The 17049-nt window shown below is 38.0% G+C and overlaps 1 protein-coding gene across 1 annotated transcript in view; it reads right to left on the minus strand.

Moving 5' to 3' along the window:
- Positions 1 to 17049, minus strand: part of LOC122805490 (ras and Rab interactor 2-like) — a 1218761-nt gene that overhangs the window by 782095 nt on the left and 419617 nt on the right. Inside the window, exon 2 of the mRNA XM_044075679.1 lies at positions 7481 to 7537. The gene's annotated coding sequence lies outside the window, so the exon portion shown is untranslated. The remainder of the gene's footprint in view (positions 1 to 7480; positions 7538 to 17049) is intronic.

Below are 17049 nucleotides of genomic sequence, written 5' to 3' on the forward strand. Positions count from 1 at the left end.
GGGTAAGATGCAGTGCATCTACACACATTTTTAAAACCAAAGCGAACACTTAAGTGAGATCAGAAATAAAAGAATTTCTAACGCCCTTTATAAACACACCATCACACACACAACTGCGAAATTCAAGTTCACCATAATAGATAGAATTCAAATGCACAGAACTTCCAAAGCAGGTTGGCATGATATATTAAATAATATAAAATCCTCTTGGATCATCAGGCTAGGGGCTTTATTTAGACCTGGCCTTAACGAATTAAGTTAGATTTTGACTTGGTGGTTCTGTCTTATATTAATCTAATTATTTTGAGTGTACCTCTTTAAATATTGTGATATAAAAGCAGACACTAGGATGTGCTCTAATTGAATTTTTTTGTTGCACTGAAGAAGGCTTGAATCTTCAGCCGAAACCGGTTTGCTTGATATTTGCTTGATATTCTACATGAGTTGCCACAATAAAGCCTAATAATTTTTATCTTCCTTTGTGATGGATTGCTTTTGACTGTATAGATTATAATGGTATAATCCGTGCACTCTGTCTACCCTACGTGACTTTTGGTCTGTTTCTTACAGTCAGAGTGTCCCACAGGCAGGGGAGCCCACAGGATATTTTGCAAGGGGGTGCAAACCCAGAAACCCCACACACAGCCATTCCAGTGTCCTATTACTTTGCTATTTCTCCCCAGTTGCCATAACACTGTTCAAAACTGTCAATGTATATACTAGAAAATATGAAAGTAATCCAATAAGTGCCTCGACGGAGCAAATGCTTCTCTGTAGAAAGCCCAACCAGTTAGTAAAATAAACAATATCAGAGATAGCAAACCAAGTACCGACGATAAATTCAACAATAGGACCAGCATATGCACAGTCTGTACGTGTTCATCAAACAGTCAATCTCCAATAGTCCAACAGGTTAAGACATTTATTTGAGAGCAGTTCAAAACAGGTTAGCGCTTTCACCAATGTGGCTTCTTCAGACCTTCATATTTAATTAATTAATGAGCAGTTTATATACAACATTTAAGCGTGAAAATCATTCATTCTTAAAGGTACATTGCAAATAAAGCATTAAAAACATCCGTACTATAATACTCAATCAAAAAACTCAGTTAAAAATTCTATGAACATTATAATATAACTGGGATAAACATTATAAAACATACTATTAATGCTACACATAAAATTATCTATTGCAACTCATCTGTGTAGTCTTTTTGATTTCAAAAATGGTTTAACTGGAACCATACCATTAAGACCAGGTGGGACATCAGACCTCAACCTGATAATCCAATTTGCCTCTCTTGTTTCGGTATAAGTCCTGATGTCACCCCCTCTAGGTCCTGGTGTGATTTGCTCCACTATTAAAAATTTAAAAACATGTGAGTCCCCTCTATCCATGGCATGTTTTGCCAAAGCATTTGTTTTCAAACCAATCCTGATATTATAGACATGTTCACGTATTCTATCCCTCAATTGTCAATGTATATACTATTTTATGCTTTACTTCTACAATTATTACATATATTTGGATTTAATTTACAACTTTTATTTCAAATTTAATAGCACAGACACTGAGACATTTGCTAAACCTAAGCAAAGCAATAGTCTTACAATGAAAACAGACAGCATTAAAACTTCTCTACCTTTGAAACTCGCATTCACTGAAAGAACATTGAAACCCACACTCAAAGAAAATGCATGTGGCCAGTGGCAGGTTATGTTTACCTTTGGGCTGTTTTCAAATCATAGGCCACTTGCACACATTTTTAGAACCATGCAAAAGTTCTTTGATTTACCTTCCTGATTGTATTAATTATAATATATAATTGAATTATATCCCTTGTATAATACAGCACCACTTGTTAGAGTTTGTTTTAAATTTATAGTTTTGAACATTTTTCCAGTAAGCAATGAAACAAAACATATATACCAATAATGATAAACTGCCCAGTTCAGAACATTTCAACAATAAATGGCCACTTGGACTTCTATCATCACACTTCACCAATATCAGTCAATATGCATAATCTCCACAGAAGTAAAAGTTATCCGAATAATTCCAAGTTAAAGAGATCTGAAACTAATGAAGAGGTTGTTGCTAGAAAACAACTTTATATTTCGGTATTTCATCTACAAATTCAGTGCATGCTGCCCTTAAAGAATAAATTGCTTATGTTACATTAAAAAAATGATAAGCTGGTATATTGCACTAGAAAATAGGTGGCAAGCTGAAAAACAGGTACTTAGTTATTAGGTTTCTCATCCAAAGGAGGAGATGCTCAGGAATGCAGCACCCCACCTTCTTAAAATACAAATTTAGATGATGTGGGAGTAGAACCTACAGCCCTCTGCATCAAGACGCAAGTATGCTACTTGCTGTGCTGCTAACACTGTTTTAAACATCCATACCACAATAGTGATACCATTTGCTAAACAAAACAGTTGCACATTATAAGCAGACTTAACATGAACAGCAGTAAACTTCTCTTCCCTTGAAGCTCACAATTCCTTGAAACTGCACTTGAAAATAAATTCCACCTGCTAACTCTAATTTCACTCTCTCTCTCTCTCTCATACACACACCTCAACCTCTTAGTGCAAGAAATCTGGAAAAAGCCTAAAATAAATAGGGGCAGATTATAAATATTGCTCTCATGAACTTAAAGAATTGCTAGAATAACAGGATTTGTTAGTATGCATTTTTCTAAAGGATATGACATCTAAAACTCGAATGTCTGTTATTATTTAGCAACTTCAATCCTCTTTAGGAGGAATATGGGTCAAAAATCTGGACATTCTGCAAAAACCTGGACAGTTGAGGGGTATGCTACCTCCCTCTTACACACACACACACACCTGCCTACTTCTTACACAAACACACACACAGAACAACCCACGTCTTACACACACACACACCTACCTACCTAATTCTTACACAGACACACACACACACACACACACACACACACACACACACACACACACACACACACACAGACCAACCTAATTCTTACACAGACACACACACACACACACACACACACACACACACACACACACACACACACACACACACCTACCTAATTCTTACACAGACAGACACACACATACACACACACACAGACCAACACATACACACAGACCTACCTAATTCTTACACACACACACACACACACACACACACACACACACACACACACACACACACACACACACACACATACACACACACACACACACCTACTTCTTACACTTCTACTATACTCCCACCAGGGCTTTTCTAAGCTCTAATCAGGACTTACTGCATATCTATAAACCTGACACTAAAATGGGTGGTAACCTTTACAGCTACTATCCCACTATTTCTTGGAACAAATTACCACTGGAAATTAGAAGACTTCAATGTCTCAAGGAATTTAAACCTGCCACTAAAGACTACCTAAAAAAGTGCTGGATGTGCCACTGTACTCATACTAAGTAAACTTATTCCTCTCTTACCTACTTTTACTGGCTGCCCTTAAAGGTCATAGTTCTGTTATCTGTCTGCTCAGTCAGTCATCTAAAACAGGTAATTACCTATCCCCTATCTTAAAGATGTATCTGCTCTCATATCCTACTTATAGGATGTTTTACTAACTAAAACCACCTAGATTGTATATATTGAACTACTGTATGCTGTTTTTTTTCTGTTTATATCTTAGTTAAATGAAAGCTTAGACTTTGTTAATGCTGTTTAACTTGTACTTTCCAACTTGAAACTGCTAATGCCTTGTTTGTTAAATAAATTTCATTGTAATATAAAACTATCTGTTGTGGAGCTTTTCTCCTCAGGCCTCCATTGAAAAAGGGCTATCTCAGCCCAGTCAGACAAACTTGGTCAACAAATGTAAAATAAATAAATAAATACACACCTGTAATCACACCCACTCACACCCCCAATCACGCCCACAATCACACCCACAAACACACCCACAATCACACTTGCGCACACCCACTCCATCCACACAAACACAACTACACAAACACACACACACAGAGCTACCTACTTCTTACACTTGCGCGCGCGCGCACACACACACACCTACCTTTACCTACCTACTTCTTACATACATGCATACACACCCTACCTACTTACTTCTTACATCCACACACCCCTACCTATTTCTCACACACACACACACACACACACACACACACACACACACACACACACACACACACACACACACACATACACACCTCTTAAACTCTTAAACACTTAAACACACACATGCACACACCCACCTCTCATGTGTACCTTTGTCCACAGTCCAAATGTAGTCTGGTATCACACCCACTCACACCCACACAAACACACCCACTCACACACACACAAACACAACTACACAAACACACACACAAACACTCACAGAGCTACCTACTTCTTACACTTACACACACACACACACACACACACACACACACACACACACACACACACACACACACACACACACACACACACACACACACACACACACACCCCTACCTTTACCTACCTACTTCTTACATATATGCATACACACCCCGACCTACCTACTTCTTACATCCACACACCCCTACCTATTTCACACACACACACACACACACACACACACACACACACACACACACACACACACACACACACACACACACACACACATACCTACCTTTACCAACCTATTTCTTATATATATGCATACACACCCCTACCTACCTACCTTCTTCTTACATCCACACACCTCCCCTATTTCTTACACAAACACACACACACACACACACACACACACACACACACACACACACACACACACACACACACCTACCTAATTCTTACACACACACACACACACACACACACACACACACACACACACACACACACACCTACCTAATTCTTACACACACACACACACACAGAGACCTACCTAATTCTTACACACACACACAGACCTACCTACATCTTTTCTAAGCTCTAATCAGGACTTACTGCATATCTATAAACCCGACACTAAAATGGGTGGTAACCTTTACAGCTACTATCCCACCATTTCTTGGAACAAATTACCACTGGAAATTAGAAGACTTCAATGGCTCATGGAATTTAAACCTGCCACTAAAGACTACCTAAAAAAGTGCTGGATGTGCCACTGTACTCATACTAAGTAAACTTATTCCTCTCTTACCTACTTTTACTGGCTGCCCTTAAAGGTCATAGTTCTGTTATCTGTCTGCTCAGTCAGTCATCTAAAACAGGTAATTACCTATCCCCTATCTTAAAGATGTATCTGCTCTCATATCCTACTTATAGGATGTTTTACTAACTAAAACCACCTAAAATGTATATATTGAACTACTGTATGCTGTTTTTTTTTTCCTGTTTATATCTTAGTTAAATAAAAGCTTAGACTTTGTCAATGCTGCTTAATTTGTACTTTCCAACTTGAAACTGCTAATGCCTTGTTTGTTAAATAACTTTCCTTGTAATATAAAACTATCTATTGTGGAGCTTTTCTCCCCAGGCCTCAACTGAAAAAGGGCTATCTCAACCCAGTCGGACAAACCCGGTCAACAAATGTAGAATAAATAAATAAATACACACCCACAATCACACCCATAATCACACCCACTCACACCCACACAAACACAACTATACAAACACACACAGAAACACACAAACAAACACACACAGAACTACCTACTTCTTACACTTACACACACACACACACACACACACACACACACACACACACACCTACCTACCTTTACCTACCTACGTCTTACATACATGCATACACACCTCTACCTACCTCCTTCTTACATCCACACACGCCTACCTATTTCTCACACACACACCTCTTAAGCACTTAAACGCACACATGCACACACCCACCTCTCACTTGTGCCTTCAACCATAGTCCAAATGTCACCTGGCATCACACCCACTCACATCCACACAAACACACCCACTCACACCCACACAAACGCACCCACAGAAACACACCTACACAAACACACACAAACAAACACACACAGACCTACCTACTTCTTATTCACACACACACACACACCTCTTAAAACACTTAAACAGACACATGCACACACCCACTTCTCATTTGTACATTCATCCACAATACAAATGTCGTCTGGTATTCAAATTCTGCTTGGGAAGATGAAGACATAAACCATCAGTCGCACAGAAGTAGAATCATCTGTGCGACTGGACACAAAGGGCATTCTTAAAGAAGAACGGGCTTAAAAAAAATATATATTTTTTATTTAAAAGAACATGTATCTCCTGGCAGCCAGTTTCAGGGGGGTGCAAGTGCACCCCCTTGCACCTGCCTGCGGGCACCCTTGCCCACAGAGCTATATCCTAGGCCCATACATGTATCTTTTAAATCTATCTTTTTCATCTTAGTTGTTCTGTGGTCTGTATACAGATGAATTAAAAATGTGCAAGCTGATTACATGTGTTAGAGATGGTACATGTCTGCAAAAGAACTTGACTAAATTGTCCATTTGGGCACAGGAGAATAATATGTTGATAAATACATCAAAAGCTAAACATACGAAGTTTGGGAGACATAAAGTGAAAGATGAATATTTAATGCAGCACACAGTGACTGAAATAGATTAATTTAAGGACCTGGATATATGACAAGATCCAGCTTTGGGTTTTTCTAATCATATGAACCAATTGTTTAAAGATAGTTATAGAACTATAGGTTGTATAAAAAGATTTATAAAGTCTATGAAATCAGAAATGATGAAGTCATTATTTTGTTAGTTACATTACACTCAAACTTGAGTATAGAATAACAATATGGGAACCTTTTAAGAAAGCAAGCATGAGTAAACTGGAAAGAATACAGCAAAAATATACCAAGGACATCCATGGATGTGATAATTTAAGTTATTATGAAAGACTAAAATATCTGAATTTGTACAATGTTTCATACAGATATTTAAGAGGAGACCTATTCAGGTATATGGGCATTTAGAGGCAACTGCCTCTGGGAATGTTTGGGGTTATCAGAAAGTAGTTAAGAATCATCAGACAAACTGTGTAGAAGATTCTATAGGAATGAGAAGTGTAGTAATTGGTTCTCCGACAGAGTAGCTGATGCATGGAACATACTACAAAAGTACATTAAAGCAAGCACTAGTTTAGATATTTTTAAGACCAGCCTGGACACTTATTATGGGAACAACTGTTTTGATATATTGGTAGGCTAGAAGGGCATTATCACACAAGACTGAAATATTTGTATATGTGTACGTATGTATGCATGTGTGCTGTAATATAATGTCAATTTTCACCTATATATATGTATTTTCTGTTCTTTTATTTATGGAGATTTTATTCCCAAGCCTCCGCTGAAAGCGGATAAAATTATCTAGTCAGGCTTAACTGGTAAACAAATGTCTATACATAAATAAATAAATTCCACATTACCTGAATTGTTACTTTTGAGGAGATAACAGATCACTATATGGCCAGAAATGTTTCCACCTGAGGAGAAAGTAGAACAGAATTAGTAGCAGCTTAACAGAAAATTCTTAAAACTCAAGAAAAAAACATAAGCATAACACACATGAATAAGTCAGATGGACCTCAATACATGTTATTTCTGACAAATTTTCTCCAAATGCTACAGCTGCACAGAGGAGGCACAAAGGAAAAAAATAGCTCACTAGAAAATAAGGGCACCACCTCTAGAGCCCACAGCAGAAACATTCATAATATAGACATGTAAATGTAGCAGAGCAGATTCTAACCATTTATTAAGCTGTAAAAATGATCACAACAGAAAAAAAAGAAAAGCAGAATGAGCAGCCAGCATGCTGCTTGACGGACTGTAAGAAATGATTATAACCAGTGATCCGAAATGCAGAAGTTAGTATGCACTTAATTGACTGAAAACTGTTAAAATCATAGTCCTAATATATCATAACCCTGTAAAATGAAACAGAAGATTGATGGGAAAATTAATTTTCGTATCTACCCTGTTAAAGAATGTAATTCTCAGTTCAAAATGAACTCTAAAAGTGATGCTGTAGCTGAACAAAACTGAGTGTCAATCACTCTACACTTTGCTAGGAATCCTGTCCTGCTCCATTTTGGTTTTGTTACCTTTTACCTAAATATAACTGCATTTAATTTATTTACTAATTTATTATCTCATAGGATGATTGAGTGACTGATTTACTGATTGTGGGATATACTGTATCACTTTGTAATAAAATGTGATTAAATACAGAAAGCACACCTATCCACTACAAATTGTTTCTCCCTACAATTGTATCATCATAAATTGGAACCAGATGAAATAAAATCAGAAAGTATTTGGACAGCCACTCAGCAAACCATGAATGCAAGCAGAAATGTATTAAGTTGAATAATTATAGTTCTACAGAAAGTGACAAAAGAAAAGACAATCTTGTTAAGCATCACAACAAGCTTTTAAGTACCTCTCAAAGCTGATAAGCTCTAGTCTAGTACTAAAGCATTAACAGCAGTCAGCGCTCCCTATACAAGAGCAGAGGAAATTCAAACAGCTTTAAAAGCTGTTAAACACTTCATTTTCTGAAAGGCTGAATGAAGGATTCAACAGATGTGGAAGCTCTTTGCATAACCCCCATTCTTCTGTGGTGACCATGCTGTGTTAAGCAGCATTGAGTCTGTCACAGCTTTAGAACCGCAAATTGCTTAGTGGTCCTACACACTTTCTATTTGTCACGTTTATGGTATATGGAAGCAGGCAAAGCTCCATGTATTACAAAGAATTACTATCATTAGCCTGATCATGATCATCAACATTTCAGAAGCGAAATACCCCTTTATACGATAAGATGTTATGAATACAATTACAGCAAGAAAGAAAAAAACTTTGCACATGATCTTAACCTGTGCAACAGAGCAGAAACACACAGCAGAGAGCTGAATCTCTGATACACAAAATTATCCATGGATGTTTCTGTGACTATGTGCCCATACCCCAAGATGGACTGTCACCCTAATACTGTTATCTGCATCATGACTGTTGGCTAACACAATAATCTCTGGCTTCTATGTGACTTAAGTAGGAACTGGAAAATGAAAAAAAGAAAAATATAATGATTGCATCATATGCTTTCAGTTCAACCGCAAAGCCCCTTCTTACATCAACCTATTTTTTTCACAGTAACTGTTATGCTAATGCAAATGCAGTTAATTGTTCTGTAATACACAAGTGATTCCATTACTCCTATTTGATAAAACACTTGTAGTTCTATATAAGATGCTATGATAATAGAGTTGCCACCTTTCCAAATGCCCAAAGTGGGACATTTTTTGTAGAAACATCAGATTTTGCAGGGCAAAACATACCCACGGCCAGTACAAAGGACAGAAATTCACTTTTTTGCCAGAATAAAAACTTATTATTGTAGCATTTGAGTTGCTTATACTGTTTATTATAATATTTAGGTGTTTCAGATACAAAATAACTGTTTTATGCAACTATTACGGAAAATATAGGAAATATTTTTGTCCTAAAATCTCTGTACATTTGCCATATTTTCAATTTTTTTGCAGGACACTGCCCAAAGAGGGACTGTCCCTCGCAAAGTGGGGCAGGTGGTAACCCTATATGATAAAATAAAGTTAAACCTTAACTGCGACCTGTTTCTCTTTGTAACTCTGTGTCATTCATGAATATGCATAATTTATGCTGATTAGGCACCTCTGATTTTTGGCCAAATTGCTGGATTTTCATGGTCTTTCTCCAAAGCCTGTCCTCTCAAGGCTGAGAGGTATGCATGCAATACCACAATTAAAAAAATGTTGCTTCCAACTGTTCTATTCACCACCGCTACAGTTTTCCTGCTTCCACATGTTTGCATCCTCATAGCTCTCCCCTTGCTTACAAACACTAAAAGGGATACCATCATATTCATTCTAAAAAATGGTACCTAGATACTGGGAAATATCTCCTCCTAAGCTGACTGTGCTAAGGTGTTTTTTGTTCTTCTTTCGGCTTTTCCCAGTTAGGGGTCGCCACAGCGGAACTCTGGTTCACTAATGATTGGCAGTAGATTTTTTACGGGTGCTGAGGTGCCAGCTTGATGCCCAACCTTCAACGAAGGCACGCCCATTCTACACATGTCTTTCAAACACCACTCGACCACGGGGAGGACATGCAGACTCCACACAGAAGGTGCTCCCGCCGAGAATCGAACGGGAGAAACTCTTGCTGTGAGGCAACAATGCTACCGCTGCATCACCTCGGCTTCTGACTGTGCTAAGTAAGTATGCAGAAATCAAAGCAATCCTTGATAACAAAAACTGGGAAGTTGCACTGAATGATCTTCCTGTTGAAGAGTACGTTAATTTCACAGGCATTATTAAATGCTGAACCAAAAACTATGACACATACATATATCGGTAGTCTAAACAAAAGACCATTATGGTAGAATTGAAAAAAAAAAGTAACAGTAGAAAATATACCATAATACTTCAAAAACAATTCTGTCTATAGGTGAGTACAAGGCTAGCTGCCCTTGCAGGCCAGTTTAAGCCTAGCCAGTTTCCTTTTTTGTGCTCAAAATAATCTATCCCATTTGGTTATACATATGCCTTACCAATCCCATGGTCACTAATTATATATTACCTCTAATGAGAGTAACTGGGATCATACCATAGATAATATAAGGGGACCCATGCATGGAATAAAATATTTAGGAGCTCAATCTGTCCATTAGTAGTACAGGGAGCAATCCTGGGATAAATTTCCTGTTTCTCATCCATAGATACAACTTGATCTTGAAAATGGACTGGGATGAATTCTGTTTTATGTGGATGTGGAGTCTGTTCCACAGCAGTGATATCTTCTGTGAAATATACCTGTCCCTCCAAACCATTCTGTTGATGTTGCAGAACAGGTTTAGATCCCTAGGCTGAGTATTTCTGATGTAATTTGACTTGCTGATGTGCACTAAACTCATCAGTAATGGGTCAGAGGATGCCTTGAATGTCAGACACAGGTCACTTCTTAGCAGTCTGTAGGATACCGAGTATAGTGGTATGTCTTTGAGTCAGGCCATGTAGAGCATGTTGTTTTGTCCTTGTATCCTTTTAGTAAGGTATCTCTGTGGGTGCTCCAGTTGTTGCATGTGCTGAACAGATAAATACCAAAGGGGCATTATATTCATTGACTGCCAAAGGAGGACTGAGTAAAAGGGGACAATGACATCCCTAGATCTAGATACAATCCCTTTGTTTATAAGCTGTGCAATATAGAAGGATTTTTTACAACAATAGGCACATGCTAGTCAAAAGCTAGGTTACTGTCCACATAATATCCCAAATCCTGAACAACTGGGTTAACCCTTAGGGGCATATCGTCAATTCGGTAGTTCCCTGGGGTAGATGATTTCTCAAAAGATACAAAAATGCATTTTTTGGCATTTTGTTTCAGACCATGATTTTGACACCAATTATTTATTTGAGACAACATTCCTGTAAGATGGCTAAGTCATTTGGATTTCAATGACTGTTCCTAGCTTGCAGTCATCAGCAAATATAGTCAGCCAGAGCCCTTTAGTATTGGCTTTTATTTCAGAAAAGTAGATGCCAGATAGAAGAAGTCCCAGAACAGAACCCCTGAGGGACTCCTCTGATGACCAGTCTCTTTGTGGAGGTAACTTCCCTATTTTGATTATCTGGGTCCTATCTGTGAGGCAGTTGATAATCCAGTGGGTAGCACTGGAGTTTATTCCCAGTTTATTTTGCTTTTCTACTATGCCTGAGTAGGGAAATGTGTCAAAAGTTTTGGCCACATCAAGGTATGCAGTGTGTGCCATTTTGCCTTCATCCATTGCTTTGGTGATCTTTTTAAAAAAAGCTACCAGGTTGAGTAAGCATTGCCTGCCTTTGATAAATCCAAAGTGAGATGGATTTATTGTTTGGAGGTTCCCTATGTCCTGATTGATTAATTCCATGATAAGTCTTTCCATGGCATGCATATGGGGCTGGTCAGACTTACGGGTCTGTAATATGGAGAAAAAGTTAAAAAAATATTCTACAAAACTAATCAAATAGATGACATTGACTGTGAAATTAGAACATCATCTAACACAGAGGATAGCACCAAAGTATTCTTCAATTAAGTTGACAAACTCTGGAAAAATCAGTGAATGCAGTAGTGTTCAAACAAATAATACAGTAATGAATTAACATCAGTCAATAACAGACACTCTGATATGCAAAATGTGTACAAACTTTAAATAATTTAAAGCTAAATGTAAAAAAAAATAATGAAAACCAGCTTAATAGGATACGGCAATTTTCTTGGCAGTTTTTGTAATACAGGAAATAACCAACTAAAACAGCTCACAGGCAGACATGATCCAGATGTCTGATGTTAAGCAAGTGGTTTCCTCATCCATGTTGGAGGTACTTCATCACATCTGAACAATTACAGATCAATCAACCTCACTTATATTTTCTGAAAACTAACAGAGTAGATATACAGTAAGGTAATCCTGAAAGACACTGGTGATTTTACAGTAACAAACTCAGAATATAATGTTTTGTTATGGGAAGAGCCCCTTTATGTAATCTGGTGGAATTTTTAGACATAACATCAGGACTGCTGAAGTACTTACCACACTTATTACATTTGTAAATTCTGCAAAAACTTTGGACAGTATTTCCAATAAACAAATGAAATATGACCTCATTCACCTCAACATTAACAGGTAGATTAGTGAGTACATAAATGGTTAAAGTGGATAATCAAAACAAGAATGGCAGGTTACGTATTAAGACCTAGTGAGGTGTACAGCGGTCTCCATCAGGGACAGTACTAGAACGACTCCTATTTGGTATATTTTTCTTGGCTATAACTAGAGGAGGTGAATTGTGGCTAAAGAGTATGCAGAGGACTGGACAGTGGGCAGTACAATTAACATTGCTAAGGTGGGCAGTACTATTGACATTGCTAAGAATGCAAAAATGCTTAAAGATAGTTTGCATACCTTTTAATCCATAAATGGGCCAGTATGGAAAGCAGAGCACATTAATGTGTAACAAACCGTCAAAATATGTAATATGCAACAAACTGTCAAACGATGGCGCTCATTATTATTGCACTTCAAGAAAAGTATGCCTAGACACTGCAAATCATGAGAAGGGGTAAGCAGTACTATTCCAGTAAGGATACCACCAGTTATTTTCCACAAGACTCTGTAATGGAACCACTTTTTGAACTATTCTTTGAGCTATAACAAATCGAATATGGTTTATGGATAACAAGATTTCAACGCATTGTGAGCTTGCCAGAAAAAAAATGTTGCACTATTAATATAATTTTCATTATTGTCAAAAATGTAGCATAAAATGTAGTATGAAGACCCTTGTCAAAGACAGCATAGTCTATAACTATAAAATAAATGGTCACAACATAAAATTATAACACTTTTATTAATAATTTAAGGAATGCAATAGGCAATTTCTAAAGGCTCTCCCATGCAATTTTAAAGACCATATCTATTCATTCAAAGGTGTTAACTATGCATTATAACTCACTGATACAGCCCCTTATTGAATACAGTTCGATATCTTATAATCTTATAAGTTGAGACTGCTTTCCAAAAATGTATTACTCTGATAGTTGCATAGCAGACAGATGTAAAAGTACATTATTCTAGTATTTCCCAAAAACATAAACACATAAGCACCTTAAGACATTATAGCAGAAACATTAAGTAGAAAAAAAATCTGCTATTCTGCTAACATGACTCCGTGAAAGTTACTTACCTTATTTTAATTTGTCAATCAGCAGCTCCAAACTGCCAGCATAGCTTTCCAAAGTGAACTTCTCTATAAAGAGATTCCTTGGTTCCTCTTATGTTTTTGCAAGGTTCACTGTAAATGCCTCTGTCTGAATAAGTAGTTGTATAATGTATGGTCTTTACCCTGAGCAATAGGTGTGGTGCAAGTGTCACTGACAACCTTTATAGGTTTATTTTGGTTGTATGAGAGAGTTTTACCTCAGGCATTAGCGTATTTACACCTCTCGCATACTTTGTTTTATTAAGAATAAGTGGGCTGTCAGTGTATATGAGGCAGTTGCTATAAAGCATCAGAATACCCAGCTCAACCAGACTGGCCACAGAGAGGAAGTGTATATTCATGGCTACTGATCTAGTAGGGAGTAATAGGTCAATAAGACAAGGAACTTGATAAGCAATGCTCAGCTCTGTGCAAACTAGATGCTCTAGTAGTTAAAAAATTCTGTCTGGATGGTAATGCCACAAGAGTATAATAGATCACAAACCTTCCTCATGTAAAAAAAACTGATGTGGTTCCCAAGTGCTTAAACCAGGACAAAGAACTTAGAATGACATGCACAATAAGCCTTCACCAGACGTTTCCACCTCAGAAAGGTGGAGGCTACCCTCTCCTCCCACAAGAGTGAAGGCCATAAACATTCTTATTCTAAAATAACTTGTTTGGAGCCCAAGTGCTTAAACCAGAAGTAAGAACTTTTAGAATAACAGACAAAATATGCCACTGACCAGCAATTCCCAGCTCAGAAAGGCAAAGTCTATCCTGTCCTGACAAAATACATGGTAACACAAAACCTTTTATTCTAGCAGTTTTCAAGTTTATAAGAGCAATATTTAAAAACTGCCCCAATTTTTGGGCCTTTGTCCCCCCCATTACTTTTGGCTTTGTCCAGATTTTTTGTGCTAAGAGGTTGAGAGGTATGTGACTTTGTACTCACAAACATGGGGACTGATGTTCCTCACCCAATGTAATGTCTTCTCTTGTCAGATCTGACCGTAAGGTAGCATTGCTTGATATAAAAATTAAATGCAGGGATCCAGCAAAACTAAACATCTTTAGTAACTATTCCAAGGCTATCATCTCTCTACTAAGCAGCACATTAGCTAAATTCCAAGCACCCCTAAACCCAGTAAGCACCATAGCATATGCTACAAAATCTCTGCACAGCCGTATTGATAGCTATATAGAGTGAGCTCTGCCTACTTGTATTAAGAACAAGACAAACTCAAAAGACAATCCACCCTGGTGGAATCATAATATAAATCAGTTATACAACAAAAGAAAAAAAATCTTGGCCAAGAATAGGAGGAACAAAACTAACCATACTAAAAGTTCTCTCACCAATATAAACAGGCATCTAAGATAGTTGACTAATACTTCAAAGGTTAAATTTGAAGAAAAAATAGCTTCTCAGGCAAAGGACAACCACAAAGCTTTTTACAGGTATGTCTGTAACCTCAGGGGAAATACACAACAATGCACAGAACTTGTAAATGGCATCACCCACACTGAAATGGAGGTCATTGCCAACCTTTTGGCAGCTAGACTCAGCTAAAATTTCTTTGCCCACTCCTTCAGATAGTCCAAAGGAAATAATGCATAGCATAGTCCCCCTAACTATTACTAGGGAACAGGTCATTAAAGTACTTTCCAAGGCCAAAAACACTGCATTGATGAGCCCTGATAACATTCCCATATGTTTAATAAATAGCATGTAACATAAACTCTCTGGTCTACTTGAATCACTTTTCAACTGCAGACTTCAATCAGTTTTTGTGCCCAAGGAATGGAAGATGGCTATAGTTATTCCCCTGCATAAAGGAGGTCTAAGATCTGGGTAACTACAGGCCCATAAGTCTTACCAGCCTTATATGTAAGGCCATGGAAAGACTCATCATGGGCATTATAAATGAGGACACAGGTAACCTGCAGATGCTGGACCCATCACAGTTCAGCTTTGTTAAAGGAAGTTCATGCCTATTAAATCTGGTGGACTCTAAAGCAGTGGATGAAGGTAAAACTTGTGAACACAGTTTACTGTGAACTGGTCAAGGCTTTTGATACAATATCCCACTCAGGAATCATAGACAATCTTACTAATTAAGGTATAAACCCTTTTATCACTCACTGGAATGTAAACGGGCTCACTTATAGACCTAGAGGTCATAACAGGTGTGAGGCCACCTCCACCAAGAGGCCAGTCACTAGCAGAGTTCTCCAGGGCTAAGTACTGGTCCCGCTCCCTTTTGAAATCGGTTTCTCTGAAATGGAAGCAAATGCTGATGGTTTACGGCTGACTACGTTTGCAGATGACTGCAAGCTGTGTTTATCAATGACTGCCCTGCAGACACTAGTATTCTTCAAGAAGGTCTATCTCTGACTAACAAATGGTGCCAAAGCTATGGTTTTAAACTCAATGCTAAGACATGCATAATAGTACCCTTTGGGAAGTCAAACATCCTGACTAATTACCATGTGGATAATATACCCATAAGAGTTGATCCAGTGATTAGGGATCTGGGTGCATACATAGACAGTAGCCTTAATTTCGCCCACCACAATGCCTCATTAGTGAGAAAATCCTTTTATATTGTGCAACTCATAAGTAAAGACATGATATTTGGGTCCAAAGTAGTCATTATCCCACTGCACCCCATCCTTATCGGACTACTGACAGAGTACAATGCTCCCCTTTGGTATGTACCTGACCAGGCATATGTAGCAACAAGAGTGACCCCAAAGGTTCCTTACAAAAGGAATACAAGGCATAACAAACCTGCCTTATGCAGAGCACCTTAAAACCCTTTCCCTCTATACAGTCTCTTATAGATTGCTGAGGGGTGATCTATGCCTGGCTTACAAAGTATCCTCAAGCCTATATATTTGTAAGTCAAAGTGTACCAGAAATACAAGGTGTAGGGACCTGAATTTTGTTTGTGACTTAAACAGAACATGCTGAAGAGACAGATGTGTGTCCCAGAGACTGCCCCTCCTATGGAACAGGCTTCCCATCCATGTGAGGCTGAGTTTGTCTATTATTCAGTGTAAGTGCAACCTAGACCAGTGGATGGGGAATAGGAAATTTACACTGAGCCTAGCACCCATGTCCCTTATAGACAGAGGTAGCTTATAAATGCTTGACTCTCAATGTCCTATTCGGATACAGGACATCATTATTCTTTTGGGAAAAC

Source organism: Protopterus annectens, chromosome 6.part1 (assembly GCF_019279795.1).
Source record: "Protopterus annectens isolate FY-2018-M chromosome 6.part1, PAN1.0, whole genome shotgun sequence".
Taxonomy (NCBI): domain Eukaryota; kingdom Metazoa; phylum Chordata; order Ceratodontiformes; family Protopteridae; genus Protopterus; species Protopterus annectens.